Source organism: Aegilops tauschii, chromosome 3 (genome assembly GCF_002575655.3).
Source record: "Aegilops tauschii subsp. strangulata cultivar AL8/78 chromosome 3, Aet v6.0, whole genome shotgun sequence".
Classification (NCBI taxonomy): Eukaryota; Viridiplantae; Streptophyta; class Magnoliopsida; order Poales; family Poaceae; genus Aegilops; species Aegilops tauschii.
The window spans coordinates 447,517,037-447,543,570 of NC_053037.3; positions in this window are offsets into that span (position 1 = coordinate 447,517,037).

Consider the following 26,534-nt stretch of genomic DNA (forward strand, 5'->3'; position numbering starts at 1 on the left):
ACAATCGAATCTCGGGCAAGTAACATACCGATGATAAAGGGAACAACGTATGTTGTTATGCGATTTGATCGATAAAGATCTTCGTAGAATATGTTGGAGCCAATATGAGCATCCAGGTTCCGCTATTGGTTATTGACCAAAGATGAGTCTCGGTCATGTCTACATAGTTCTCGAACCCGTAGGGTCCGCATGCTTAACGTTTGATGACGATCGGTATTATGAGTTTATGTTTTTTGATGTACCGAAGGTTGTTCGGAGTCCCGGATGTGATCACGGACAAGACGAGGAGTCTCGAAATGGTCGAGAGATAAAGATTGATATATTGGACGATGTTATTCGGACACCGGATGAGTTCCGGGGGTCACCGGATAAATATCGGAGTGCCGGGGGGTTATCGGAACCCCCGGGGGAACTAATGGGCCAACATGGGCCATAGTGGAGAGAAAGGAGAGCAGCCAGGGCAGGCCCCCCCTTGGATTCCGAATAGGACAAGGGAAGGGGGGGTGGCGCCCCCTTTCCTTCTCCCTCTCTCCATCTCCTTCCTTCCCCCTCTCTTCCCTTTTTGGAAACCTACTACGAATAGGATTCCTAGTAGGATCCTACTTGGGGGTCGCCCCAGGAGGGCCGGCCTGCCTCCCCCTTGCTCCTTTATATACGGGGGCAGGGGCACCCTAGAACACACAAGTCAACAGTTGTTTTAGCCGTGTGCGGTGCCCCCCTCCACAGTTTTCCACCTTGGTCAAATCGTTGTAGTGCTTAGGCCAAGCCCTGCGTCGGTAACTTCATCATCACCATCATCACGCTGTCGTGCTGACGAAACTCTCCCACGACACTCAGCTGGATCAAGAGTTCGAGGGACGTCACCGAACTGAACGTGTGCAGATCGCGGAGGTGCCGTGCGTTCGATACTTGATCGGTTGGATCGCGAAGACGTTCGACTACATCAACCGCGTTACTTAACGCTTCCGCTTTCGGTCTATGAGGGTACGTGGACACACTCTCCCGCTCATTGCTATGCATCACATAGATAGATCTTGCGTGATCGTAGGTAAAATTTTGAAATACTAAGTTCCCCAACAGTGGCATCCGAGCCAGGTCTATGCGTAGATGTTATATGCACGAGTAGAAGACAAAGAGTTGTGGGCGATAATAGTCATACTGCTTACCAGCATGTCATAATTTGATTCGGCGGTAAGCGGCTCAGACCGACATTATGCGTACGCTTACGCGAGACTGGTTCTACCGACGTGCTTCGCACACAGGTGGGTAGTGGGTGTCTGTTTCTCCAACTTTAGTTGAATCGAGTGTGACTACGCCCGGTCCTTGTTGAAGGTTAAAATAGCACACTTGACGAAAAATCATTGTGGTTTTGATGCGTAGGTAAGAACTGTTCTTGCTAAGCCCGTAGCAGCCACGTAAAACTTGCAACAAAAAAGTAGAGGACGTCTAACTTGCTTTTGCAGGGCATGTTGTGATGTGATATGGTCAAGACGTGATGATATAAATTGTTGTATGAGATGATCATATTTTGTAAAAGAGTTATCGGCAACTGGCAGGAGCCATATGGTTGTCGCTTTATTGTATGCAATGAAATCGCCATGTAATTGCTTTACATTATCACTAAGCGGTAGCGATAGTCGTGATAGCAATAGTTGGCGAGACGACAACGATGCTTCGATGGAGATCAAGATGTCAAGCCGGTGACTATGGTGATCATGACGGTGCTTTGGAGATGGAGATCAAAGGCACAAGATGATGATGACCATATCATATCACTTATATTGATTGCATGTGATGTTTATCCTTTATGCATCTTATTTTGCTTAGTTCGGCGGTAGCATTATAAGATGATCTCTCACTAAATCTCAAGGTACAAGTGTTCTCCCTGAGTATGCACCATTGCGACAGTTCGTCGTGCCGAGACACCACATGATGATCGGGTGTGATAAGCTCTACGTTCACATACAATGGGTGCAAGCCAGTTTTGCACACGCGGAATACTCAGGTTAAAGTCGACGAGCCTAGCATATGCAGATATGGCCCCGAAACACTCAGATATGGCCTTAGAACCAGGACTTCAACGATGTTTTGAACGTCATGGAGCATATGAGATGTTCCAGGAGTTGAAGTTAATATTTCAAGCAAATGCCCGGATTGAGAGATATGAAGTCTCCAATAAGTTCTACAGCTGTAAAATGGAGGAGAATAGTTCTGTCAGTGAACATATACTCAAAATGTCTGGGTATCATAATCATTTGACTCAGCTGGGAGTTAATCTTCCGGTTGATAGTGTCATTGACAGAGTTCTTCAATCACTGCCACCAAGCTACAAAAGATTCGTGATGAACTATAATATGCAAGGGATGGATAAGACAATTCCCGAGCTCTTCGCAATGCTAAAGGCTGTGGAGGTAGAATCAAGAAGGAGCATCAAGTGTTGATTGTCAACAAGACCACCAGTTTCAAGAAAAAGGGTAAAGGGAAGAAGGGGAACTTCAAGAAGAACGGCAAGCAAGTTGCTGCTCAAGTGAAGAAGCCCAAGTCTGGACCTAAGCCTGAGACTGAGTGTGTCTACTGCAAAGGGACTGGTCACTGGAAGCGGAACTACCCCAAGTATTTGGCGGATAAGAAGGATGGCTGTCGGTGTGGAACGACACCTATGGGAGCACAAGAATCCCTACTACAGTTGCCGGGGCGCAGGGTTGCGAGGAGAGCAGGGCTAGTAGACAGCACAGGGATCATTTACCCAGGTTCGGGCCGCGAGGATGTGTAAAACCCTAGTCCTGCTTTGGTGGGTGTATTTCTGAGAGTTCTTGAGCTCTCGAACTAGCTGTGGTCAGTGCGTGGTTCGAAAGAGCTGAATCCTCCTCCAGTATGCCATGGGCCTCCTTTTATAGTTGAAAGGGGCAGCCACAGTGACACACAGGAGGTGGAAAGGCGTACAGTGCCCTGAGCTTATCGCTCGTATTACAGGACAAGACGCATTTAATGCATAGCTTAGGTGTCCCTTGCTTTATTGGGGACGGGGGCGAGGCCCGTCCCGTCCGTCGCCGCTCCTCCTCGCCTCGACACGCGCCCTGGCCAGTGAGGTGCGTGGTGCCATGTAGGCAGTCAGGCAGCTGAGGTGGCGCGGTGGCGGAGCCTTCACGAAGATCTGCATGCCGCCACGCAGGCACTCGATGAGTTGGCCTGGGAGCTGCATGTTGCCACGCAGGTGCCTGCCCACCTAGTTGGGCTGGCAGCTGCATGTGAACGGTGGTGGAAGCTTGTTCGGTGCGGGTTTGGCGGTGGCCCCGCTGGCGCCCTTGGCGAGGGTCTTGCTGGGTGGCCCGGCAAGGGTCTTGCCGTGGCATGCTGTCGTCCCCCGGCAAGGACCTTGCCGGTGGTCTGGTGGCCTTCCTCGGCAGGGATCTTGCCAAGAATCGTCGTCTTCTGATCCTCATATGATCTTGAATATGTCTTCACAAAGATCTGCATGCCACCACAGAGGTGCCTTCCCGAGCCCTGGCCCCATGTTGATGACGGCGTTGGGGGCCGTGGGCTCAAGGGTGGCTCGCTCTGTTGGTGTGGGGCGAGCTGTCCCGGCAAGGGTCTTGCCGGGGGAACCTGCTTCGCCCCTCTGCTCTTTGTGGTCTTGGTCTTGGCCTTGGCGTTGCTTTGATTGTATTGGGCTTCGGTCTTACCTTGGCTCACCTCCCCTGTTCTGCTTGGTGGGGTCGCGGGCGCGGCTCCGACTGCCCGTGCACAGGTAAAGGGGTACAAAAGTGTGCCCCTCTTTTTGTACACCGATAGGAGCCCCCGGGCCTGGGCCACACATAAGCGCGACACGTTGTTGGGTCAGGCCCAAAACGGTGCGCGGGCAGGCGGGGCGGTTTTTACCGCGGTAAGACTTTTCGCGCACTGCGCTTCCCACGCCCCGCGTGCGTGGCGCGGTGTGGAGGGGTGTGCGTGACGTGGGCGGCATGCGTGGGGCGGTTCCTGCATGCATGCGTCACGTCGCAGTAAATGGGCAACGCGACCCGCGGCTTCCCCATAAAAAGGGATAACCGCGGGCGCACTGTTCCTTTTACCCTTCGCGCAACCCCAATCTCAAAAGCCTCCGCCTGCCTCCCTCTTCTTCTCCAAGCTTCGTCCCTGCTCGCCGTCGTTGCGCTTCCGCTGCCCTCTGTCCTGCCCTCCTCCTCCAGCCGCCATGGCGCCAAAATCTACCAAGGGCAAGGGAGTGGCCAAGGACGCCGGACCCGCGGAGCCGCCGGAGAGCACGCTGGCGGTGCAGCGGACGCAATCCGCCTTCTTCCCCTCGACAGTTGACGTGTTCGAGCTTCGGGACTCCTTCAGGCCCCTGTGGGGAGTGAAGACGGGGGGAGAGAATTCAGGGCATCCAGCCACGCGCGTCATCCCCGCTGACTGCGCCGAGGCTGCCCCAAATCGGTACCCCTTCTTCGTCGATTATTTCTCCTGCGGCCTCTGCCCTCCCTTCTCCGATTTCTTCAGCGACTTCATGCACACCTTCGGCTTTTGCCTCCTAGATTTTACTCCGAATGCGGTGGCGTGCAAGGCCCTTTTCGCGCATCTCTGCGAGGGCTTTGCCGGGGTGCACCCCAACACGGCGCTTTTCCGCCATTACTTCTCCCCTCGGATCCAACCAAGGGGCGCCATCTCCGGTTGCATCGCCTGGGTCTCAAGACTCAAGGGAGCGTACCCGGAGGGCACCATGAAGGAGAGGTGGGAAGAATGGCGGGGCCAGTGGTGCTGGATCGAGGAGGAGGACCCGCCGGCGTTCTGCGAAGTCCGCCGGGCGGCGCCGGTCCGCAGAAGCGTTTGGAGCGACGTCGATGCTGACGACGAGAAGCTCATGGTCGCCACCACCAGGATCCTCCGGCTCACCGAGGCCGGCCTCACCCTTGAGATGATCAGGGCGGACTTCATCCGCCACCGGATCGCTCCGCTGCATACCAAGGGGAGGCCAACCTGGCTCTTCACGAACCCTGCCAACATCATGCGGCTTCGTCCCGGCCTCGACCACAACTTCATAGTGATGGGGCACACCCATTTCTGCCAGCGGCTCTTCCAGCTTGACGTGGGCCGCGACGGCGAGGTCGAGCGGACCGGCAAGGTCGCGAGGGCCGCTGCGAAGGCCGGCAAGATCCTCAGGGGCCTCTGTTCAGCTGCCGACGGGGGTGGTCCCGTTGTGCAATAACTCGCGCCGGTCCGATATCATCGCCATGATGTCGGACTGCCACGCGCATGGCCCCGACCCGAGCTGGGAGGAGCCGAAGGACGTCGAGGTGCAGCAGTTCTTTGACACCCTGCACGAGGGGTACGTCAACGCCGACGCCGAGCGGCTGCTCGTCCAGGACACCACCCAGCCGGAGCTGGACTACATCGCCACCAGGGCGAGGGAGGTACAGCTTGCCAGGGAGGCCGGCAGCGCCGGCGGTGTGGAGGACTGTTGGAAATATGCCCTAGAGGCAATAATAAATTGGTTATTATTATATTTCCTTGTTCATGATAATCGTTTATTATCCATGCTAAAATTGTATTGATAGGAAACTCAGATACATGTGTGGATACATAGACAACACCATGTCCCTAGTAAGCCTCTAGTTGACTAGCTCGTTGATCAATAGATGGTTACGGTTTCCTGACCATGGACATTGGATGTCGTTGATAACGGGATCACATCATTAGGAGAATGATGTGATGGACTAGACCCAATCCTAAGCCTAGCACAAGATCGTGTAGTTCGTTTGCTAAGAGCTTTTCTAATGTCAAGTATCATTTCCTTAGACCATGAGATTGTGCAACTCCCGAATACCGTAGGAATGCTTTGGGTGTACCAAACATCACAACGTAACTGGGTGGCTATAAAGGTGCACTACAGGTATCTCCGAAAGTGTCTGTTGGGTTGGCACGAATCGAGACTGGGATTTGTCACTCCGTGTAAATGGAGAGGTATCTCTGGGCCCACTCGGTAGGACATCATCATAGTGTGCACAATGTGACCAAGGAGTTGATCACGGGATGATGTGTTACAGAACGAGTAAAGAGACTTGTCGGTAACGAGATTGAACAAGGTATCGGGATACCGACGATCGAATCTCGGGCAAGTACTATACCGGTAGACAAAGGGAATTGTATACGGGATTGATTGAATCCTTGACATCGTGGTTCATCCGATGAGATCATCGTGGAACATGTGGGAGCCAACATGGGTATCCAGATCCCGCTGTTGGTTATTGACCGGAGAACGTCTCGGTCATGTCTGCATGGTTCCCGAACCCGTAGGGTCTACACACTTAAGGTTCGATGACGCTAGGGTTATAGGGAATAGATATACGTGGTTACCGAATGTTGTTCGGAGTCCCGGATGAGATCCGGACGTCACGAGGAGTTCCGGAATGGTCCGGAGGTAAAGATTTATATATGGGAAGTCCTGTTTTGGTCACCGGAAAAGTTTCGGGTGCTATTGATAACGTACCGGGACCACCGGGAGGGTCCGGGGGGTCCACCAGGTGGGGCCACCGGCCCCAGAGGGCTGCGTGGGACAAGTGTGGGAGGGACCAGCCCCAGGTGAGCTGGTGCGCCCCCCACCAAGGCCCAAGGCGAAGAGAGAAGGGAAAAACGGGAAACCCTAGGCTCAGATGGGCCTAAGGCCCACCTAGTGGTGCGCCCCCCCTCTCTCCCCCCTTGGCCGCCCCTCCAAGTCCCATCTAGGGCTGGCCGCCACCCCTAGAGGTGGAAACCTAGGTGGGGGCGCAGCCCCTCCCTTTCCCCTATATATAGTGGGGGTTTGGGGCTGCCATAGACACGAGAACATCTCCCTCATGGCGCAGCCCTACCCCTCTCCCTCCTCGTCTCTTGCGGTGCTTGGCGAACCCCTGCTGGAGTGCCACGCTCCTCCACCACCACCACGCCGTTGTGCTGCTGCTGGATGGAGTCTTCCCCAACCTCTCCCTCTCTCCTTGCTGGATCAAGGCGTGGGAGACGTCACCGGGCTGCACTTGTGTTGAACGCGGAGGCACCGTGGTTCGGCGCTTAGATCGGAATCAACCGCGATCTGAATCGCTACGAGTACGACTCCTTCATCCGCGTTCTTGCAACGCTTCCGCATCGCAATATTCAAGGGTATGAAGATGCACTCCCCTCTCTCTCGTTGCTAGTTAATTCATAGATTGATCTTGGTGATGCGTAGAAAACTTTGAATTTCTGCTACGTTCCCCAACAGTGGTATCAGAGCTAGGTCTATGCGTAGTTTCTATGCACGAGTAGAACACAAAGTAGTTGTGGGCGTCGATTTTGTTAATTTACTTGCCGTTACTAGTCTTATCTTGATTCGGCGGCATCGTGGGATGAAGCGGGTTCCACCGACTGACATGCAGTAGTTGCATAAGGTGGCTAGTGGGTGTCTGTCTCTCCCACTTTAGTCGGATCGGATTCGATGAAAAGGGTCCTTATGAAGGGTAAATAGAAATTGGCATATCACATTGTGGGTTTTGGCGTAGGTAAGAAACGTTCTTGCTAGAAACCCATAGCAGCCACGTAAAACATGCAACAACAATTAGAGGACGTCTAACTTGTTTTTGCAGGGTATGCTATCTGATGTGATATGGCCAAAAGGATGTGATGAATGATATATGTGATGTATGAGATTGATCATGTTCTTGTAATAGGAATCACGACTTGCATGTCGATGAGTATGACAACCGGCAGGAGCCATAGGAGTTGTCTTAATTTATTGTATGACCTGCGTGTCAATGAAAAATGCCATGTAATTACTTTACTTTATTGCTAACCGTTAGCCATAGTAGTAGAAGTAATAGTTGGCGAGACAACTTCATGAAGACACGATGATGGAGATCATGGTGTCATGCCGGTGACGACGGTAGCATAAATAAGATGATCCCTCACTAAAATTTCAAGAGACGTGTTCCCCCTAACTGTGCACCGTTGTGAAGGTTCGTTGTTTCGAAGCACCACGTGATGATCGGGTGTGATAGATTCTAACGTTCGCATACAACGGGTGTTGACGAGCCTAGCATGTACAGACATGGCCTCGGAGCACATGCGAAACACTTAGGTTGACTTGACGAGTCTAGCATGTACAGACATGGCCTCGGAACACAAGAGATCGAAAGGTCGAACATGAGTCATATAGTAGATGCGATCAACATGGAGATGTTCACCGATGATGACTAGTCCGTCTCACGTGATGATCGGACACGGCCTAGTTTGACTCGGATCATGTATCACTTAGGTGACTAGAGGGATGTCTATCTGAGTGGGAGTTCATTAAATAATCATATGAACTTAATTATCATGAACATAGTCAAAAGGTCTTTGCAAATTATGTCATAGCTTACGCTTTAGTTCTACTGTTTAAGATATGTTCCTAGAGAAAATTTAGTTGAAAGTTGATAGTAGCAATTATGCGGACTGGGTCCGTAAACTGAGGATTGTCCTCATTGCTGCACAGAAGGCTTATGTCCTTAATGCACCGCTCGGTGTGCTGAACCTCGAGCGTCGTCTATAGATGTTACGAAACATCTGACATACACGTTTTGATGACTACGTGCTAGTTCAGTGTGTGATGCTAACGGTTTAAAATTGTGGCGACAAGACGGTTTTGAAACGTCGCAGAACTTATGAGATGTTGTAAAGACTGAAATTGGGATTTCAGACTAATGCCCACGTCAAGAGGTATGAGACCTCTGACAAGTTTCATAAGCCTGCAAACTAAGGGAGAAAAGCTCAATCGTTGAGCATGTGCTCAGTTTGTCTGAGTACTACAATCACTTGAATCGAGTGGGAGTTAATCTTCCAGATGAGATAGTGATGGTTCTCCATAGTCACTGCCACCAAGCTATTAGAGCTTCGTGATGAACTATAACATATCAGGGATAGACATGATGATCCTTGAGCAACTCGCGATGGTTGACACCACGAAAGTAGAAATCAAGAAAGGAGCATCAATTGTTGATGGTTAGTAAAACCACTAGTTCCTAGAAGGGCAAGGGCAAAAGGGATACTTCATGAAAAAGCAAATCATTTGCTGCTCTAGTGAAGAATCCCAAGGTTGAACCCAAACCCGAGACTAAGTGCTTCTGTAATGAGGGGAACGGTCACTGAAGCAGAACTACCCTAGATACTTGGTAGATGAGAAGGCAGGCAAGGTCGACAGAAGTATATTGGATATACATTATATGAATGTGTACTTTACTAGTACTCCTAGCAGCACCAGGGTATTAGATACCGGTTCGGTTGCTAAATGTTAGTAACTCGAAATAAAAGCTGCGGAATAAATGGAGACTAGCTAAAGGTGAGATGACGATATGTGTTGGAAGTGTTTCCAAGGTTGATGTGATCAAGCATCGCATACTCCCTCTTCCATCGAGATTGGTGTTAAACCTAAATAATAATTATTTGGTGTTTGCACTGAGCATAAACATGATGGGATTATGTTTCTCGCAATATGGTTATTCATTTAAGGAGAATAATGGTTACTCTGTTTATTTGAATAATACCTTCAATGGTCTTGCACCTAAATTGAATCTCGATCGCAGTGATACACATGTTCGTGCCAAAAGATATAAAATAGTAATGATAGTACCACGTACTTGTGGCACTGCCATTTGAGTCATATTGGTATAGAACGCATGAAGAAGCTCCATGTAGATGGATCTTTGGACTCACTCGTTTTTGAAAAGATTGAGACATGCGAACCATGTCTATTGGTATATATGCATGAAGAAACTCCATGCAGATGGATTTTTTGGACTCACTTGATTTTGAATCACTTGAGACATGCAATATTACCACATGGGCAAGATGACTGAAAGGCCTCGTTTTCAGTAAGATGGAACAAGAGAGCAACTTGTTGGAAGTAATACATTTGATGTGTGCAGTCCAATGAGTGCTGAGGCACGCAGTGGATATCGATATGTTCTTACTTCACAGATGATTTGAGTAGATGCTGAGAATATTTACTTGATGAAACACAAGTCTGAATTATTGAAAGGTTCAAGTAATTTCAGAGTGAAGTTGAAGATCGTCGTGACAAGAGGATAAAATACCTATGATATGATCATAGAGATATCTGAGTTACAAGTTTGGCACACAATTAAGACATTGTGGAAAGTGTTTCACAATTAATACCGCCTGGAACACCACAATGTGATGGTGTGTCCGAACATCTTAACTGCACCCTATTGGATATGGTGCATACCATGATGTCTCTTTACCACTATCGTTTATGGGTTAGGCATTAGAGACAACCGCATTCACTTTAAATAGGGCACCACGCAATTCCGTTGAGACGACACCGTTTAGAGAAACCTAAGTTGTCGTTTCTTAAAAGTTTGGGGCTGCGATGCTTATGTGAAAAAGTTTCAGGCTGATAAGCTCGAACCCAAAGCGGATAAATGCATCTTCATGGAATACCCAAAATAGTTGGGTATACCTCCTGTTTCAGATCTGGAAGTAAACAGGTCCTTTCTTGAGAAAAAGTTTCTCTCGAAAGAATTGAGTGGGAGGATGGTGGAGACTTGATGAGGTTATTGAACCATAACTTCAACTAGTGTGGAGCAGGGCACAGGAAGTTGTTCCTATGGCACCTACACCAATTGAAGTGGAAGCTTATGATAGTGATCATGAAACTTCGGATCAAGTCACTACCAAACCTCGTAGGTCGATAAGGATGCGTACTACTTCAGAGTGGTACGTAATCTTGTCTTGGAAGTCATGTTGCTAGACAACAATGAACCTACGAGCTATGGAGAAGCGATGGTGGGCCCGGATTCCGACGAATGGCTCGAGGCCATGAAATCCGAGAGAGGACCCATGTATAAAAGCAAAGTATAGACTTTGGAAGAAATACTTGATGGTCGTAAGGCTGTTGGGTGCAGATGGATTTTAAAAGGAAGACAGACAATGATGGTAAGTGTCACCATTAAGAAAGCTCGGCTTGTCGTTAAGATGTTTTCCGACAAGTTCAAGGAGTTGACTACGATGAGACTTTCTCACTCGTAGCGATGCTAAGAGTCTGTTGGAATTGTATTAGCAGTTACTGCATTATTTATGAAATCTTGCAGATAGGATATCAAAACATTGTTTCCTCGACGATTTTCTTGAGGAAAGGTTGTATGTGATACAACCAAAAGTTTTTTGTCAATCCTGAAAGATGCTAACAAGTATGCAAAGCTCCAGCAATCCTTCTAAGGGCTGGAGTAAGCATCTCGGAGTTGGAATGTACGCTTTGATGAGATGATCAAAGATTTTGGGTTTATACAAAGTTTATGAGAAACTTGTATTTCCGAACAAGTGAGTGGGAGCACTATAGAATTTCTGGTAAGTATATGTTGTTGACATATTGTTGATCAGAGATGATGTAGAATTTCTGGAAAGCATACAGGGTTATTTGAAAAGTGTTTTTAATGGAAACCTGGATTAAGCTACTTGAACATTGAGCATCAAGATCTATAAGGATAGATAAAAAACGCTTAATAGTACTTTCAAATGAATACATACCATGACAAGTTTTTGAAGGAGTTCAAAATAGATCAGCAAAGAAGGAGTTCTTGGCTGTGTTACAAGGTGTGAGTATTGAATAAGACTCAAGACCTGACCACAGCAGAAGAGAGAGAAAGGACGAAGGTCGTCCCCTATGCTTTAGACGTAGGCTCTACAGTATGCTATGCTGTGTACCGCACATGAAGTGTGCCTTGCCATGAGTTAGTCAAGCGGTACAATAGTGATCCGGGAATGGATCACATGACAGCGGTCGAACTTATCCTTAGTATCTAGTGGACTAAGGAATTTTATCGATTATGGAGGTGAAAAGGAGTTCGTCGTAAAGGGTTACGTCGATGCAAACTTTGACACTAATCCGGATGACTCTGAGTAGTAAACCGGATTCGTATAGTAGAGCAGTTATTTGAAATAGCTCCAAGTAGCGCATGGTAGCTGCATCTACAAGATGACATAGATATTCGTAAAGCACACACGGATCTGAAAGGTTTAGACCCGTTGACTAATAACCTCTCTCACAAGCGAGATATGAACAAACCCCATGGGTGTTGGATTCATTACATTCACATGGTGATGTGAACTAGATTATTGACTCTAGTAAACTCTTGGGTATTAATCACATGGTGATGTGAACTAGATTATTGACTCTAGTGCAAGTGGGAGACTGTTGGAATTATGCCCTAGAGGCAATAATAAATTGGTTATTATTATATTTCCTTGTTCATGATAATCGTTTATTATCCATGCTAAAATTGTATTGATAGGAAACTCAGATACATGTGTGGATACACAGACAACACCATGTCCCTAGTAAGCCTCTAGTTGAGTAGCTCGTTGATCAATAGATGGTTACGGTTTCCTGACCATGGACATTGGATGTCGTTGATAACGGGATCACATCATTAGGAGAATGATGTGATGGACAAGACCCAATCCTAAGCCTAGCACAAGATCGTGTAGTTCGTTTGCTAAGAGCTTTTCTAATGTCAAGTATCATTTCCTTAGACCATGAGATTGTGCAACTCCCGGATACCGTAGGAATGCTTTGGGTGTACCAAACGTCACAACGTAACTGGGTGGCTATAAAGGTGCACTACAGGTATCTCCGAAAGTGTCTGTTGGGTTGGCACGAATCGAGACTGGGATTTGTCACTCCGTGTAAACGGAGAGGTATCTCTGGGCCCACTCGGTAGGACATCATCATAATGTGCACAATGTGACCAAGGAGTTGATCACGGGATGATGTGTTACGGAACGAGTAAAGAGACTTGCCGGTAACGAGATTGAACAAGGTATCGGGATACCGACGATCGAATCTCGGGCAAGTACTATACCGGTAGACAAAGGGAATTGTATACGGGATTGATTGAATCCTTGACATCGTGGTTCATCCGATGAGATCATCGTGGAACATGTGGGAGCCAACATGGGTATCCAGATCCCGCTGTTGGTTATTGACCGGAGAACGTCTCGGTCATGTCTGCATGGTTCCCGAACCCGTAGGATCTACACACTTAAGGTTCGATGACGCTAGTGTTATAGGGAATAGATATACGTGGTTACTGAATGTTGTTCGGAGTCCCGGATGAGATCCCGGACGTCACGAGGAGTTCCGAAATGGTCCGGAGGTAAAGATTTATATATGGGAAGTCCTGTTTTGGTCGCCGGAAAAGTTTCGGGTGCTATCGGTAACGTACCGGGACCACCGGGAGGGTCCCGGGGGTCCACCAGGTGGGGCCACCGGCCCTAGAGGGCTGCGTGGGCCAAGTGTGGGAGGGGACCAGCCCCAGGTGAGCTGGTGCGCCCCCACCAGGGCCCAAGGCGAAGAGAGAAGGGAAAAAGGGGAAACCCTGGGCTCAGATGGGCCTAAGGCCCACCTAGTGGTGCGCCCCCCTCTCCCCCCCTTGGCCGCCCCTCCAAGTCCCATCTAGGGCTGGCCGCCACCCCTAGAGGTGGAAACCTAGGTGGGGGTGCAGCCCCTCCCTTTCCCCTATATATAGTGGGGGTTTGGGGCTGCCATAGACACGAGAACATCTCCCTCATGGCGGAGCCCTACCCCTCTCCCTCCTCGTCTCTTGCGGTGCTTGGCGAAGCCCTGCTGGAGTGCCACACTCCTCCACCACCACCACGCCGTTGTGCTGCTTCTGGATGGAGTCTTCCCCAACCTCTCCCTCTCTCCTTGCTGGATCAAGGCATGGGAGACGTCACCGGGCTGCACGTGTGTTGAACGCGGAGGCGCCGTGGTTCGGCGCTTAGATCGGAATCAACCGCGATCTGAATCGCTACGAGTACGACTCCTTCATCCGCGTTCTTGCAACGCTTCCGCATCGCGATCTTCAAGGGTATGAAGATGCACTCCCCTCTCTCTCGTTGCTAGTTAATTCATAGATTGATCTTGGTGATGCGTAGAAAATTTTGAATTTCTGCTACGTTCCCCAACAGTGGTATCAGAGCTAGGTCTATGCGTAGTTTCTATGCACGAGTAGAACACAAAGTAGTTGTGGGCATCGATTTTGTTAATTTACTTGCCGTTACTAGTCTTATCTTGATTCGGCGGGATCGTGGGATGAAGCGGCCCGGACCGACCTTACACGTACACTTACGTGAGACAGGTTCCACCGACTAACATGCACTAGTTGCATAAGGTGGCTAGCGGGTGTCTGTCTCTCCCACTTTAGTCGGATCGGATTCGATGAAAAGGGTCCTTATGAAGGGTAAATAGAAATTGGCATATCACGTTGTGGGTTTTGGCGTAGGTAAGAAACGTTCTTGCTAGAAACCCATAGCAGCCACGTAAAACATGCAACAACAATTAGAGGACGTCTAACTTGTTTTTGCAGGGTATGCTATCTGATGTGATATGGCCAAAAGGATGTGATGAATGATATATGTGATGTATGAGATTGATCATGTTCTTGTAATAGGAATCACGACTTGCATGTCGATGAGTATGACAACCGGCAGGAGCCATAGGAGTTTTCTTAATTTATTGTATGACCTGCGTGTCAATTAAAAACGCCATGTAATTACTTTACTTTATTGCTAACCGTTAGCCATAGTAGTAGAAGTAATAGTTGGCGAGACAACTTCATGAAGACACGATGATGGAGATCATGATGATGGAGATCATGGTGTCATGCCGGTGACGAAGGTGATCATGCCGCGCCTCGAAGATGGAGATCAAAAGGCGCAAGATGATATGGGCCATATCATGTCACTTTATGATTTGCATGTGATGTTTGTCATGTTTACATCTTATTTGCTTAGAACGACGGTAGCATAAATAAGATGATCCCTCACTAAAATTTCAAGAGACGTGTTCCCCCTAACTGTGCACCGTTGCGAAGGTTCGTTGTTTCGAAGCACCACGTGATGATCGGGTGTGATAGATTCTAACGTTCGCATACAACGGGTGTTGACGATCCTAGCATGTACAGACATGGCCTCGGAGCACATGCGAAACACTTAGGTTGACTTGACGAGCCTAGCATGTACAGACATGGCCTCGGAACACAAGAGATCGAAAGGTCGAACCTGAGTTGTATAGTAGATGCGATCAACATGGAGATGTTCACCGATGATGACTAGTCCGTCTCACGTGATGATCGGACACGGCCTAGTTTGACTCGGATCATGTATCACTTAGGTGACTAGAGGGATGTCTATCTGAGTGGGAGTTCATTAAATAATTAGATGAACTTAATTATCATGAACATAGTCAAAAGGTCTTTGCAAATTATGTCATGGCTTATGCTTTAGTTCTACTGTTTAAGATATGTTCCTAGAGAAAATTTAGTTGAAAGTTGATAGTAGCAATTATGCGGACTGGGTCCGTAAACTGAGGATTGTCCTCATTGCTGCACAGAAGGCTTATGTCCTTAATGCAAGGGCGCCAGGCACCGGGCCCACGCACATGGAGGAGGAGGAGAACTTGGGCGCCGGCGGCTTTGCCTCGACGCCAAATGTTGGAGGGGAGGGGACTTCCGTTTGCCAGCCGGGTACTGGCACAGGTAAGTCCTCCGCCGTTCGTCCATGTTCTTTTCCTTTCTGGCTTTTGGTCCTGGCCTTGCCTCACCCCCTTCTTCGGCGCCCAGATTCCTCCTCGGTGAACCCAGAGGACGTGGACGCCGTCATCGAGGGTGTCGCCAAGGCCGCCGAGGCGGACGCCGAGAAGATCGCCGCCGAGGAGGCCGCCAAGGACGCTGCCGAGGACACCGCCGAGGGGCCTACCGGGGAGGCCGGCAAGGCTGACGCTGAGGAGGCCGACAAGGGGCCTGCCGGGGAAGCCGGCGGGGCCGCTGCCGAGGAGGAGGAGGAGGCTGGCGACCAGCCTTCCTCCTCTGCTGCTTCCGGCTCCGGCAAGTACCTGAGGGTGAGTGATGACTTGTTCGTCCACCTTCCAGGCGCGTCGAGCACCAGGACACCCGTTGAGGGAGAGGTGTTCGATGACGGAGTGCTCGCCGCTGTCGGGCTTGAAGTCGTCGACGAGCCGATCGTTGGTGGCAACAGCTCGCAGGAGGAGGGGCTCCTCCATGCCATGGGCGCCAGTTTCCGGAAGCTCCAGGTGCTCCACCGCGCCCGCCTGGACAAGGTTAAGTCCAGGACGGCGGTGGTGGAGAAGGCGGAGGCGGACCTCCAGAAGCGCGTTGTCGAGGCGCAGGACTGGTTCCGCGAGGCCCACAAGGAGCTCAAGGCTACCCAGGGTGAGCAGGCCAAGTTCGACGTGGAGCTCACCATGAAGCTCGTCGACGTCGAGAAAGCTCAGGAGACAGCGAAGAACTTGGCCGCGGCCACCGAAGCCGCTCGGACCTAGCGCGAGGCCACGCTGAACTCCCAGGAGGAGGACCTCGCCGCACGCGAGGCGAAGCTCGCCGCCATGCTTCGCGGCAAGGATGCAGAGGTGGAGAGGCTTGTCTTGCAGCGGACCAGTGAGCTGGAGCAGAGGCACGAAGAGGCGCTCAATGCCCAGGCCCAGGTTCATGCCTGCAAGGTGGAGGAGTTGGAGGCGGACCGCGACGGGCTAAAGGAGCAGGCCCTGAAGCTCTCCCAGGAGAGGGACACGCTTAACAGTGCCCTGACCGAGGTGCAGGGCACGGTCGTCGGCAAGGTTGGGGAGCTCTCCGAGGCCAACAACTCCATCAAAGACCTCAAGCTGAAGCTGGAGGGTCTCGAGAAGGTGTTGTCGGAGGCCAAAACCCGAGAGGGGACCTTGGCCAAGGAGCTGGAGGCCGAGAAGCTGTTGCGGACGAGCGAGGGCCTCAACTTCACGGATCACGTGGCGGGCGAGAAACGTTGGCTCGATCGCCTCACCACGGTCGCCAACCAGGCCGCCGCGCAGCTGGCCATCATGGGGATGCCGGACGTGAGGTATGTCCCGGAGCGGAGCGTGAGCGCCAATTGCAGCCTGACCATGTTCTTTGAGAAGGTCGTCGGCGCTCTGGAGCGGCTCCACACCAATCGGGCGGCCTCACTGGCCGAGGAGTCCCGGAGGCTTTGCCAGGGTGCCATGACCAAGGTTCTCACCAAGGTGGCGCACTGGTACCCCGACCTCGACTTTGACGCCACGCTGGAGAGCTTGCCGGAGGGTACTGATCTCGCGCCGCTCAGGGAGCGCATCAAGCCCATCATCAGCCGTGTCGGCGGAATTCTGAGGGTGGAGGGCCAGCGCCGGGATTAGGCATCCCAGTCTTTTTCGCCGCTGCAGGTTCACAACCAAGACAATCGCTATCTCTAGTTAGAACCGCAGCAACAGTTTGATGTAATATAACTCTGCAGCACTTTCAGTATTATGCATGTTATTTTCCTGTTCGATTTTCCTTTGTATGTCCACCCTATGTTACTGGGTAGGCTCACCGGCGCGTAAACCCAAGGCGGCGTCTTGGGGACGGATCCCCATTGGCCTGCCGGGTGTGCTTGCTGCCGAACGAACCACCTTGCCGCGCTTAGCGCGACCGCCCGAACTGTCGAGCTTGACTCGAGTCAGAGTCGGGAGCGTTGCCAAGTGCGGAAGGCTACCCCGCCACTCTCGATGCGGCCGCTTTGAGCTGTTGAGCAGACTCAAAACAGAACAAGGGCGTTGCCAATCGCGGGAGGGCCCCTTTGCGTGCAGGCTTCCCATACATAGGCGAGATCTTCGAGGACGATAACCTTAGGCAAAAGAGGAAATAACTCAAAGCTCTTAATAACTTATCTTCTGTTGCCGAGCCGGCGTCGTTCCCCCCGGCCGCCTTCTTCTCAGGATCCAAGGGCGATGAAGAATTGCTGGGCTAACTACTAGACCAGATTCTCACAATTGCGCCCCCCCTACCTGCCGCGCCAAAGATGTCGGTGTGGAACGACGCCTATGGGATCACAAGAATCCCTACTACGGTTGCCGGGGCACAGGGTTGCAAGGAGAGCAGGGCTAGTAGACAGCACAGGGATCGTTTACCCAGGTTCGGGCCGCGAGGATGCGTAAAACCCTAGTCCTGCTTTGGTGGGTGTATTTCTGAGAGTTCTTGAGCTCTCAAAGTAGCTGTGGTCAGTGCGTGGTTCGAAAGAGCCGAATCCTCCTCCAGTATGCCATGGGCCTCCTTTTATAGTTGAAAGGGGCAGCCACAGTGACACACAGGAGGTGGAAAGGCGTACAGTGCCCTGAGCTTATCGCTCGTATTAGAGGACAAGACACATTTAATGCATAGCTTAGGTGTCCCCTTGCTTTATTGGGGACGGGGGCGAGGCCCGTCCCGTCCGTCGCCGCTCCTCTTCGCCTCGACACGCGCCCTGGCCAGTGAGGTGCATGGTGCCATGTAGGCAGTCAGGCAGCTGAGGTGGCGCGGTGGCGGAGCCTTCACGAAGATCTGCATGCCGCCACGCACGCGCTCGATGATTTGGCCCGGGAGCTGCATGTTGCCACGCAGGTGCCTGCCCAGCTGGTTGGGCTGGCAGCTGCATGTGAACGGTGGTGGAAGCTTGTTCGGTGCGGGTTTGGCGGTGGCCCCGCTGGCGCCCTTGGCGAGGGTCTTGCCGGGTGGCCCGGCAAGGGTCTTGCCGTGGCGTGCTGTCGTCCCCCAGCAAGGACCTTGCCGGGGGTCTGGTGGCCTTCCTCGGCAGGGATCTTGCCGAGAATCGTCGTCTTCTGATCCTCATCTGATCTTGAATATGTCTTCACAAAGATCTGCATGCCACCACAGAGGTGCCTTCCCGAGCCCTGGCCCCATGTTGATGACGGCGTTGGGGGCCGTGGGCTCAAGGGTGGCTCGCTCTGTTGGTGTGGGGCGAGCTGTCCCGGCAAGGGTCTTGCCGGGGGAACCTGCTTCGCCCCTCTGCTCTTTGTGGTCTTGGCCTTGGCGTTGCTTTGATTGTCTTGGGCTTCGGTCTTACCTTGGCTCACCTCCCCTGTTCTGCTTGGTGTGGTCGCGGGCGCGGCTCCGACTGCCCGTGCACAGGTAAAGGGGTACAAAAGTGTGCCCCTCTTTTTGTACACCGACAATGGCAAAGTGAAAAAAAGGTATATGTGATATACATGTTATTGATGTGTACCTTACTAATGCTCGCAGTAGTATCTGGGTATTTGATACTGGTTTTTTTGCTAATATTTGCAACTCAAAACAGGAACTATGGATTAAGCGAAGATTGGCTAAGGACAAGGTGACGATGCGCGTGGGAAATGGTTCCAAAGTCGATGTGATCGCCATTGGCACGCTACCTCTACATCTACCTTCGGGGTTAGTTTTAGACCTGAATAATTTTTATTTGGTGCCAGCGTTAAGCATGAACATTAGATATGGATCTTGTTTGATGCGAGATGGTTATTCATTTAAAGTCTGAGAATAATGGTTGTTCTATTTATATGAATAATATCATTTATGGTCATGCACCCTTGAAGAGTGGTCTATTTTAGTTGAATCTCGATAGTAGTGATACACATATTCATAATATTGAAGCCAAAAGATGCAAAGTTGATAATGATAGTGCAACTTATTTGTGGCACTGCCATTTGGGTCATATTGGTGTAAAGCGCATGAAGAAACTCCATACTGATGGACTTTTGGAATCACTTGATTATGAAGCACTTGGTACTTGCAAACCATGCCTCATGGGCAAGATGACTAAAACTCTGTTCTCCGGAACAATGGAGCGAGCAATAGATTTATTGAAAATAATACATACTGATGTATGTGGTCCAATGAATGTTGAGGCTCGCGGCAGGTATCGTTATTTTCTGACCTTCACAGATGATTTGACCAGATATGGGTATATCTACTTGATGAAACATAAGTCTGAAACATTTGAAAAGTTCAATGAATTTTAGAATGAAGTGGAAAATCATCATAACAAGAAAATAAAGTTTCTGCGATCTGATCGTGTTGGAGAATATTTGAGTTACGAGTTTGGTCTTCATTTGAAACAATGCGGAATAGTTTCGCTACTCATGCCACCCGGAACACCACAGCGTAATGGTGTGTTCAAACGTCGTAACCGCACTTTATTAGATATGGTGCGATCTATGATGTCTCTTACTGATTTACCACTATCGTTTTGGGGTTATGCTTTAGAGACGGTTGCATTCACTTTAAATAGGGCACCATCTAAATCCGTTGAGACGACTGTGACACCCCCGATTCAATCGTACACTAATCATACACGCAAACATGTACGATCAAGATGAGGGACTCACGGGAAGATATCACAACACAACTCTAAAAATAAAATAAGTCATACAAGCATCATAATACCAGCCAGGGGCCTCGAGGGCTCGAATACAAGTGCTCGATCATAGACGAGTCAGCGGAAGCAACCATATCTGAGTACAGACATAAGTTAAACAAGTTTGCCTTAAGAAGGCTAGCACAAACTGGGATACAGATCGAAAGAGGCGCAGGCCTCCTGCCTAGGATCCTCCTAAACTACTCCTGGTCATCGTCAGCGGCCTGCACGTAGCAGTAGGCACCTCCAGTGTAGCAGGAGTCGTCGTTGACGGTGGCGTCTGGCTCCTGGGCTCCGGCATCTGGTTGCGACAACCAGGTAGAAGGGAAAGGGGGAAAAGAGGGAGAAAAGCAACCGTGAGTACTCATCCAAAGTACTCGCAAGCAAGGAGCTACACTACATATGCATGGGTATATGTGTAAAGGGCCATATCGGTGGACTGAACTGTAGAATGCCAGAATAAGAGGGGGGTAGCTAATCATGTCAAAGACTACGCTTCAGGCCACCTCCATCTTGCAGCATGTAGAAGATAGTAGATGGTAAGTTCACCAAGTAGCATCGCATAGCATAATCCTACCCGGGCATCCCCCCTCGTCGCCCTGTTAGAGAGCGATCACCGGGTTATATCTGGCACTTGGAAGGTTGTGTTTTATTAAGTATCCGGTTCTAGTTGTCATAAGGTCAAGGTACAACTCCAAGTCGTCCTGTTACCGAAGATCACGGCTATTCGAATAGATAAACTTCCCTGCAGGAGTGCACCACATAACCCAACACGCTCGATCCCATTTGGTCGGACACACTTTTCTGGTCATGCCCGGCCACGGAAGATCAACACGTCGCAGCCCCACCTAGGCACAACAGAGAGGTCAGCACGCCGGTCTAAATCCTATGCGCAGGGGTTTGGGCCCATCGCCCATTGCACACCTGCACGTTGCGTACGCGGCCGGAAGCAGACCTAGCCTAGCAGGTGTTCCAGTCCAATCCGGCGCGCGCCGCTCAGTCGCTGACGTCACGAAGGCTTCGGCTGATACCACGACGTAGATTGCCCATAACTGTTCCCGCGTAGTTGGTTAGTGCGTATAGGCCAGTGGCCAGAGTCAGATCAAATACCAAGATCTCGTTAAGCGTGTTATTTTTAAGTAACCGCGAACGCCGACCAGGGCCAGGCCCACCTCTCGCCTAGGTGGTCTCAACCTGCCCTGTCGCTCCGCCACAAAGATCCACTTGCGGGTACTCCTACGAGCCGACCCGACTTTAGTCACCACAGGTATCATGTAAAGTATATAAGTATATACCCGTGATCACCTCCCGAGTGATCATGGCCCGATAGTATAGCAAGGCAGACGGACAAGATTGTAGGGCCACGGATGGAATACTAGCATCCTATACTAAGCATGTAGGATTGCAGGTAAAGGTAACAACAGTAGTAGCAAGGACAGGCTATGCAGTAGAATAGTATTAACGGAAAGCAGTAACATGCTACACTACTCTAATGCAAGCAGTATAGAGAAGAATAAGCGATATCTGGTGATCAATGGGGGGCTTGCCTGGTTGCTCTGGCAAGAAGGAGGGGTCGTCAACACCGTAGTCGTACTGGGTAGCAGCAGCGTCGGTCTCGGTGTCTAGCGAGAGAAGAGGGGGAAGAAACAATAAATACAAAGCAAAAAAATGCATGACGATGCATGACATGACAAAGCGTGATGCTAGGTGTGCCCAATCGCGGTAGTAGGTGATACCGGCGAAGGGGGGAAACATCCGGGAAAGTATTCCCGATGTTTCGTGTTTTCGGGCCGATGAACCGGAGGGGGAAAGTTGCGAGTTCGGTATGTTAGGGATGTGTGGCGGACGAACGGGCTGCGTATCCGGATTCGTCTAGTCGTTCTGAGCAACTTTTATGTAGAAAGTATTTTCATCTGAGCTACGGTTTATTTTTATATGATTTTCTAAAGTTTTAAATCATTTTTAGAATTTATTTAATTAATTTAATTCAACATTATCCAGAATAGTGCACGCTGACGTCAGCATGATGTCAGCAGTCAACAGAGGTGTTGACTGGTCAAACTGACGTTTGGGTCCAGTGGGACCCACCTGTCATACTCTGTTTAGGTTTATTAGGATTTAGCTAATCTAATTACTGTTTAATTAAACTAACTAATTAATTAGATTAATTTAAATAGGATTAATTAACTTAATTAATTATTATTTTATTAATTCATTTTATATTTTTTATTATTTTATTATTATTTATTATATATATTTTTTATGAAAACGTTATGGGTGGGCCCCCTTTGTCATAGGCCCTGGGGGAGGCTAACGAGCACTAGGCATCGGGCTCCCGGGCGCGGTTACGGGCGCCGGGCGTGCAGGCCCGAGGCCACCAGGGGGCGCCGGCCTCGACGGCGGCCGGAGCAGTACGGCGAAACGGCGGCGAGGACGGACGGTGGGGGCGCTGGACGCAGGGCAGCTGCGGCGCGGGCGGTGGAGGAGCGCGCGCAGCGCGACGATGGCAAGGCGGCGCGCGGCCATCGGCGCAGTAGGGCGTCGAGCGCGGCGGCTGTGGGCGCGAGCGGTGGGGACCGCGCGGGTGCCGGCGAGGCAAGGCAGGGCGACGGCGCGAGTGAGGTGTAGCGGGGGAGGCAGAGCTCGCGCAGCTTCGGGCGCGGTTGTGGCCGCGGTGACGAGCGCGAGCGCGCGCGCAAGCGAGGTCGCGCGAGGGAGCGAGGAGGGGCGCGCGGAGACGAGCGCGGCGGCGGGGCTCACATTGGGGCGTAGGGAACGGGGCAGTGGGTGTCGGGGTGGTCGACAGGGACGGCGTGACGGAGAGGAGGCAACGAGTTCGGGGTGGCGCGGGGCTCCGGCGACGTCCGTGGAGCTCCGGGGCGGCGGTGGCGAGGTGACGGCGTCGGGGATGGGCGCCTGCATCGGGGTCGGGGGCGACCCCGATCTAGATCGGGACGAGGGGGAAAGAGACGTGGGGAGAGGAGTGGGGGTAGTGCGGTTAGACTAGGGTTCGGTTCTGTGGGGGGATAAGGGGAGTGGGGTTATCCGGCCGGGGTGGGCCGGCTGGGCCGCGTGGGTGGCCAGCTGGGCCAAGAGGCCCAGCGGGGGGGGGGGTCTTTTGTTTTTTGTTTGTTTGTTTTGTTTTCTGATTTTGTTCTTTTTCCTTTTTATTTATTTTTACTGTTTTCTTTTATTTTTACTTTTGTTAGTTTAGTTTCTTTAAATTACCAAGTTAGCACCTAAATTAGTATTATCAAAATAGGCCACTGTAAAACCTAGTTTGGACCCAAAAGTATTTAGTTTAATATTTTTATATTTTCAAAAGCAAATAAATTATTATTTTAGCCATTGTTTTAAATTAGTTCAGGGCATTTAAACACTTTGTAAAAGGTTGGTTCCACCATCAAAACTAGTTAGGGATTATTGGCCACATGATGAACATTTTAGTTTTAATGTTTGAAAACTTTTGTTGTTTGCCTTTAATTCAATTTCTAATTTGAATCGGTTTTGAACTAACCCGAGATTAACTACAGGGATAGAGGTGACGCGGCATCATTAGCAGGGAATTACTATAGTCTAATTATCCGGGCGTCACAATTCTCCTCCACTACAAGAAATCTCGTCCCGAGATTTAAGAGGGGAGTAAGGGGGGAAGTTCTGGTTACGAAATTCGAACGATTCTTCTCGGTCTTGGTTGCTCTTCCCAAAGTAGTTGATCCCTTTTGGTGATGTCTTCATTTCTCTGCTCCAGGTCATCATGATGAAGTGGCCATCCTTCCTTCGGAGTCTTCATCATACTAACGAAAGATTAAGGGGGTATACCGGAAGAATGGACCTCTGCAGGGTAGACTATCTGGTAGAGAACAACGAGGAAGGTGGCGGAAAGTAACTCTCGAATTGAAATTTAAGACAATATCGAGAGCAAAGTAAGAAGGTGCAAAATAGAAGTTTCAAGCGCATAGGCAATCGTTCGTTGCCTGAAGCGAAGTGTGAAAGGGGTTCAGAGCAATGGGAATAAGTATTGCGTCTGGCACCAGATTGATGATCTCATCGGAAGGTGGCTCGTGAATTAGATACGAGGCCATGCGCGAGGAACAAACTTGGGAACAGGGGGTGTACAGGAGAGTCAGGTTTCGATCCTGTGGAACTGTGGGTTATGGGCCCACCATGTGGGTTAAAAGTAGGAAGGGCGGTGACGTCTTGCACAATCATGTAAGCAAGGCATGTCAGAGGATAGCCTGTCAATTATGTCGGCAACAACATCGGTACCAAGGGCGAGGGACGAAGAGAACCATTTCCTGCTCGTTGAATGAGGCGGACCAATAGGCAAAGTTCTCGTCCATCGGTGGCTACCGGAATGTCATCAACAATAGTAACAGGGTTACACCAGACAAGATGGTACACCGAGGTGTTTACATAAGCAGGGAAATATTACTACTTATATTATATAGGTCACAAGAAAGGTTAACCAAACAATGGGAACGAAAATGTGATTATTACATTAATCAGACCAATGGAAAGGAAAAGGTGTTTATACTCAAGTATTAGAGTATATCTTTCCCAAAGAAAGACAGAGCAAGATATTAAGGGTAGGGCTCCATGTATGTAACCAATTAGGTAAGGGGAGAGGAATTTCATGACATTACCCAAACAACAGTGTTTGAATAAATGATAAAGAAAATTTAGCATTGTGCTTCAAATGTTCTTATTAAAATTCAGAGTACCACAGACATGCTACGAGATAGCATTGACATGGTCCTCAAGCAAAGGTCAGACTTCGGATACATGAAGGATCCATCAGGAACAACTTGTAGAATAAGTTTTACAATTCCCTCATGAAAGAATGGGTAACATTGCTAAAGAGGATACTATAACAATAGTTCCTCCGGTCAAGTGTGCTAGGCATGACATCACCTTACCGGGTCATATAAAGACCAATGTTATGACTCTTGGAAAATGTTCCAGCCATCATATTCGACCGAGTTTCAGATCTGATTGGGATCAGGATACCTCAGACTCTGGATGCCTGAGAAGAAAAGGTGCGACACAAATCGACGAGAAGACATCATAAGATTCTCGGGAAACGAACTATGGAAGCAAGTTCCGAATCAAGAGTTCATCGTTAAACCAAGAAGAGGATGAGGGGGTGGCTGATGGACTCAGCGACAATTCATCGAGATTAATAAAAGATGGATTTCCACAATTATGTGAACAAGGAGAAAACATTTGTCAGAGTAAATGATATAATGATCTATGTTCGAGGAGAACATCCACAATTAAACATTGGTTGACAGGTTAACCCGAAATATAGGCCTAGGTAGCATGATCAATGTTAGAATGGTGATTCAATAATCGATAGGCTAAGAATGAACTATCGATCATTAACTCTGAAGCAATAGGGTTGCTAGAAGGGTAGAATCCAAACAGCACCGTTCACTTGTTGGTATTCCAGTTAGAAACAACAAGAGGACCAAGAAAAGAATGGTGATGGCGAGAAGCATCACTATACCAAGAATTCTTAAGAGGTGGAGCAATCCTCACAACATTCTTGATATAGAAGACCGTAATACTACAAGGTAGAACATAACCTAAGCTAGATAGCAAGGAAATCAAGGTACAACACGAAAAATGAACAAGTTTGTGTTGGGGGGAAGGCAAGAATGTTGCCAATGATAACACAAATCATCGAGGGGCAAGGATGGTATTTCTCATCATGAATTTGATTGATATTCTAGAAGAGCTCAGAATGTTGATGATGATCACGACATATTTGTTGAGAGATCACCTGAAGATGTAATCGATCGGCGATGACATCAAGTCAAAGGAATGATGAAGCGAAAGGTTATTGGAACCACGGATACGACACAAACTCGAAACCAAGCTTGCGGTTCAAGGCGAAATGATATGATGAGGAAGATCGACGTAAGCTTAGCTCATCGTCGAAAATTGTGCTCCGGGAAGGACCAGGTAGCACAGTTAAAATTTAGCACGATAAGGATATAGCCAATCAGGCTAGGAAGGACTTGAAGGATTATTAACTCATAAGCAACGAAAATTACTTAGAGTTATCGTATCGAAGGTCGGAGCGCGGAATGGATTCACTTATCGATGTTCTCGGTTGAAGACAACCCAGAACCCGTGGAGTCACTATGACGGGGAAGGTACTACTTCATCAGAAATTCATAAGATATATCCTCGAGATACCATCGGGGTAATACAAGAAGGCAGATCAAAATAGAGATTGGACAGGCGTATTGATCTGCAGAAGGCAAGTACTCTAACTTGTCCGAGAAATGGAATCAAGAAGAAAATATGGTCGG